Raw genomic sequence first — 6,062 nt, forward strand, 5'->3', positions numbered from 1 at the left:
TGCAGTGAGGAGGGTGACCTGCACAGAGATGAGGGCCTTTCTCTCCAGCTGTTTCCCCCTGACTCCTCCTCATCTTCACAGGCTTCCCCACCTGACCACAGCCTCTCTCTCTCTCCTTCCGTGAATTACCCCCTCCTGCCTTCAGTTTTCCTTCTCTGCACCCCCATTCTGCCCTCTCTACTCTCAACCCCCCCTTTCCTAGAACATCTGTAAGCAATTGTCTTGGGGGGGGGAAGCTCTTCCCAGCCAGCTGTGGGGGTGTGGCCAGCCGCAGGCTGGGTGTGAGGGTGTGGCCTGGAGGGAGGGCTGGTCTCCAGGAGGTAAAAGCTTAGAGCACCATTCCACCTTCCCCTCCCCCAGCCACTTGGCTCTCCACCCAAACCCCAAACTTTTCCTTCTTCCCCTGTCAATCTACCACACATTCCTCCTCCATCTTTGATCCTGAAGTCCCTAGCCATACCCCTGACCCCACAATTCTGTCATCTGGGACCAGATCTACTCAAACCTAGACCAGACAGGACTCCAGGGCCCAGCCTCTGAGCAACTGGACAGCTATTGAAAGGGATTTAAGGCAAAAGGTCAGGGAGCTCCTCCCTTTGGCTTCTGCTTTGAAGTCCAATCTAAGGTTGAAGCCAGAGGTGAGAGAGGTAGAGGCTGAAAGTGCGTAGTCCATTAGACCTTTGCTGCAGGTAATTTAGGAAGCCCCCTTCCCCAAATATTACTGTTAGTTGCTCATTCATGTCCAACACTTTGCAACCCCATGGACTGTAGCCCACCAGGCTCTTCTGTCCACGGAATTCTCCAGGCAAGAGTACTGGAGTGGGTAGTCATTCCCTTCTTCAGGGGATCTTTCAGACCCAGGGATAGAACCCGGGTCTCCTGCATTGCAGGCAGATTCTTTACCATCTGAGCCACTAGGGAAGTCCAAAAATACATATTAAAAATATATAAATACATATTAAATAAATACATATTAAATAAATACATATTAAAATATATAAATACATTTATATATATATATATATATATATATATATAGCAGGAACATGGGATCTTAGTTCCCTAACCAAGGATTGAACCTGAGCTCCATGCATTGGAAGCACAGAGCCTCAACCACCGGACCGCCAGGGAAGTCCATGAGAAGTCCGATATTTTTTTATATGTCAGACTAATAAACTGTATCCACCACTACCTTCTATTATATCGATATCTCAACTCAATAAGCCACAACCTTGAAGTCCAGAGGTTGTTTAAAAAGAAAATCAGTGTTTTTTTTTTTAATCTTCTAAGGCTTGGTTCTCCCTCCAGCTGTGGCTGTGACCAAGGGACTGTGTGGAGGAGCTCTCCCTATCACTGAACTCCTGAATCTCAGCCCCAGAGACTTCTCATTGTCCCCTTGGGGCTGGCTTCTGGGAATGCCTGGATGCCTTGCAGGGGTCGCTGTATACCCCCGCTTACCCTCTAATTCAGCACCCCAACATGTTACATGTCCCTGAAGAGAAAGGCCAGGGATGGACCTATTCTTAGCCTTGTACACGGTCCCTGGCAAACAAATGTGCTCATTACAAGGTGACGATGGACAGGGAGGAATTTGCAGCCAAGGAAGGAGTGTGTTTGTGTTTGTTTGCGGGTGGAGGAGTGAGACGTGCCAGAAGCCCAGAGAACTCATGGGGAGGACTTGGGCCTTTTCATGAAAAGCAAGAAGGAGGACATGCTGGCCCCCATCCCCAGCCTGACACCACAGGCAATTTACTGTGTGTTTAATGACAGATGGCATACCTATGCTGTACACACATACACTCTGATTCCAAATTGATCAGGGATGCCATCATTGCTGTTATCTTTTTTTTTTTTTTTGGCCATGCTACAAGGCTTGTGGGTTCTTAGGTCCCCAACCTGGCCTCTTGGCAGTGAAAGCACAGAGTCCTAACCACTGGACCACCAGGGAATTCCCACTGTCACTTTTATAGAGCCAGAAAGAGCCAAAGCTAGTGAAATAGTATTTCCTCATCTTGGGTGCAATCTCTGGCCTTCTTGCCCTCCTCCCTGCCCCTTCCAATGCCCGAACTTCCTGTCTGAGATTGGTCATCAGTCCCAAAAGAGGACTAGAAACGGCAGGCAAACCGTGGGGGTGGGAGGGAACGCCTGGCTCATCCTCAGCTCCTCACAGCCCCAGTCGGGTGTGCAGTGGGAATCCTGGTGTTCCAGGTCCCTCCCTGATGGGCTCCAGATGTGCTTACATCTGGGAAGGCCATCCCAGGAAGCTGACGCTCCCGCCCACTGCTCCCACCCCGGATGGCTCTCTCCTCCAGCTTCCAGGCCCTTGAGCCCAGAAGCTCCAGACACTCCTCTCTTCTCTAAAGGTAGGCAACACAGGGGAGAAAAAGGATGGAAAATAATGGGGGTGGGGTGGGTGAGCAAATAAAATGAGGCCACTGTTTAGGACGCCCCAGAGAATCTTATTTCCCTTTTAACTTCCTATGTGAAGTTGCTACATTTTGCTGTCGCCTTAAAAAAAAAAGGCTAAAAAGTAGAATAGAAAAACTGAAGGTTTGGAAAAGAAGACACTAGCTTGAATGACGGAAATTCCTTCCCATTAATCTGCTTGTTCTGGACCCCTGGGTCTTGTATTTTTTTTACCCCAGTGTTCCCTTAGCCCTGCCCCTCTCCCATCAATGCCCTTCCCTTAATCCCTATCCCTCTGTCCCTCCCAAACCTAGTCCAGCCTGGAAAAATTCCCAGTTTGGTCCCTAAGGGAAATACCTGAGCACAATCTCAAGCCCTAGGTTCAGAGCCCTAGAGCAAGAGAACTTGAGCATCCCAGGACTGGCCTTGTCCCCAGGATGTCTAGCAAACATCCTTCATCCACCCCTCCAGTGCTCTGAGCAAAGTGGGGGTGGTAAGGGGAGGGGAGTCTGGGTTTATTTTAGGTTGGGACATGGGGGAGGTGTTGCTATCTGGATCAGACAGGGAGTGGGGATGGTGGGCGGTGACTCACAGATGATGGAGCCATCAGTTCCCCTAAGCAGAGACCTGAGTCAGGGTGGTGACAGAGCCTGAGAGTTCATATTGACGGATCCTGTACTTTCCGATTTCTCTCTTGGACACACATACAATGCAATGCTCCAATTTTTTTTTTTTTTTTCTGGTCTTGATGCAGGATCTTAGTTCCCCAACCAGGGATTGAACCCATGCCTCTCGAAGTGGAAGCCCACAGTCCTAACCACCGGACCACCTGGGAATTCCCTCAGTGCTCCATCTTAGCAGCATCCAGACCCAGACTCCTGGAATAACCAGGATCCTACTCTGTTTCCCGAGATACCCTCCTCCAACTGCAGCTCCATACTCTGTATACCTATCCTTCCTTCCTTCCCCTCTGAAAGCACAAACTCCCTCTCATCCCGCCACCACGGGGCAGGAGGAGAGGGCCCAAAGAGACACAAACCCAATAAGCAACTCTGATCCTTTGGTCCATTGAACTCTTCCCACTCTTTTTTTGCATCCTATCACACTGAGAACATTAGATTTTTACCATCCCCAGAGTGAGAGAAGTTGCCCAGGCCAGAAGCTACCATTCTGGGGTCTCTGGTGGTCCCAGGTCTTTCCAGGCTTCAAGGGCTAAGGGGGTTGATACCTGCCTCAACACACCGACAGCCAATCTGTGAGCACTACCGGAAATACCTCACTCCATCCATGCCACCCAACCAGGTACAGGCTCCACGAGGCTCAAGATTATTCCCTGAAACCAGGATATCCAGCCTCCATGCGCTCAGAATTTCCAGGCAATATGTGAACCTAGAAGAAACAACCCAAGTCTTGCCCCCAGAGAAATCACACACATACACACACATACTCTTCCATCCAGTTTCAGAGGATTACTGAATTGTGTATCTAATTTTTCCCAACCCTATCCTAGGAACAATGGTCCTATGTTAAAGGTCCCTGCTCCAAAATCTTCCCCCTATAGAAAATCAACTCAGTTTAATTTTCCAGTTTTTTTTTTTTTTTTTTGTGGGGGGGGGGCCTGTGCTGGGTCTTCATTGCTGCATGCAGGCTTTTTCTAGTAGCAGCAAGTGGGGGAGCTACTCTCTAGTTGCAGGCTTCTCATTGTGGTGTCTTCCCTTGTTGCAGAGCAGGGCTCTAGGTGTTCAGGGCCTTCAGTAACTGAGGTGCCAGGGCTCAGTAGTTGTGGCTCCAGGGCTTAGTTGCCTTGGGGCATGTGGAATCATCCCAGATCAGGATCGAACCTGTGTCCCCTACTTTAGCAGGCAGAGTCTTAACCCCTGGACCACCAGGGAAGTCCCAGCCCAGTTTAGAGACTAAACTAACAGTGCGGTGGGAAAAGCAAGGACTTTGGGATCAGTTGGGATGAAATAGGGATTCGGCCCCTTTCTTTCTGTTGCTCTTGTCTTAGTCACTTCACTCTCTGAGCCTCGGTTTTGTAATAGTAAAGTGAGGATCCTAATACCTCCAGTGCTGGATAGTTCAGAAGATGAAATGGGATAAAGGCAGGTTAAAGGTCAAGCCTGAGGCCAGACATATAGCATATGCTAAACAAACTGTTAATAGTCCTCACCCCTCTCCCACCCTATTGAAACTTAGCGTGGCTCCTGGCTCTAAAACTTTCACCTCTTTCCTAAACCCCTCTGTGGAAATGCAGTCTCCTGGTTCTAAGCTCCAGCCTTCAGGGCAGGCAGGCTGGTGACAGCAGGAGTCTGGTGAGTGTCCTGTCCTTGCCCTTCACCCTCTCTGCCCCTCTGTCAAGCAAACTGTGATTAATAATAATCAGTCATCACAGCAAATCATTCTTGCTGAGCAATGAAGGGACAGAGGGTACCAGGGAGGTCAGATTTGAGAGAGGAAACAGAGACACCTGGAGACACACCGTCTGGCCAGACACAAGCTAAGAGATACACAGAGAAAAAGTTGACATGAGCCAGAGCATTGAGCGGGCAGTGGGCTAGGAGGAGACATCACTGGATTTAGAGTCGAAACACTTAGGTTCTAGACTCACCACTAACTCACTGACTAGCCACATGACCTTGGACAAGTCTCTTCATTTCTCTACACCCATTTCCTCTTCTGAAGGAGAGGGTTGGGCTGATGACCCCTAGGGAACCCCTCTTGGCTGAACTTTCTAAGCAAGCTACCAGACCTTGAGGGCTATGCTGAAGCAGCTCCAACTAGGAGGGGACCCCAAGTGCAGGCCTGACCCGGGGCAGAGGAAAGGAGGGCCAGGCAGAGTCAGGCATGGTGAGAGGAAAGGCAGGAGGTGTTGGGGCCACTGGGAGAGGACTTATAAGGGCAGAGAGAGCCAAGAGAGGAGGGATATTGGGGAGAGGAGAAAAGCCAGCCAGAGAATGACTAAGGGGCTCCCGGTGTAAACAGGAGCAGGGAATGGACGCAGGGAGGGGGCCTGTTTGACTTGGCCAAGCTGGGGGGGTGGAGTGGGGAGGAGGACTGGGGCAGGACGCTATGTCCCCTGTCCCTCACCAAGGCTCCTGGGAGGAGCTGAGTCACACACCTCCCTCCCTGTACCCCTCCCCACCCCCAACCCAAGCTCCCAGACCCTGGGAAAATCTGGAGAGCTTGAGCCTGAGCTGAAAAAGGAACGAGTTGGGTTCACACACACGTGCTCTGCTGGGTTATACACAGTCAGGCTTCAACGTGTCTCCTCCCAGAGAGGGTCTCAGCCTTCGGCTTGAGTAGTTTTCACCTACAGGTTACCTTCGCGGTAATGCTGGGCTTTAAGATCCTGACCGGGAGATTCTTTGGGTTCCTCGCCTAAGAGAGGGTCAGGACCTGCAGATGTGAGAGTGGGACCAGAGCCAGCATCACCCCACAGTCTGACCAGCTGGCCTCTCCCTTGGGCTGCAGCTGACTCTGGAGAGGGGCTTTTAAAAAAACAGCTGGGTGCTCTGGGACAGGAAGTGGAGTTTGAGGAGGAGACTCTTAGCAAAGGAAAAAGTATTGATTCTGGGCACTTGCATTCTGAGTCCCCCAAGCCAGAATGGGGAAGAGAAGGGTCAGAGTTCCGAGGGGGGGGGGGGGGGGGCGGTGTG

This window comes from Dama dama, chromosome 3 (assembly GCF_033118175.1).
Source record: "Dama dama isolate Ldn47 chromosome 3, ASM3311817v1, whole genome shotgun sequence".
In the NCBI taxonomy this organism is placed as follows: domain Eukaryota; kingdom Metazoa; phylum Chordata; class Mammalia; order Artiodactyla; family Cervidae; genus Dama; species Dama dama.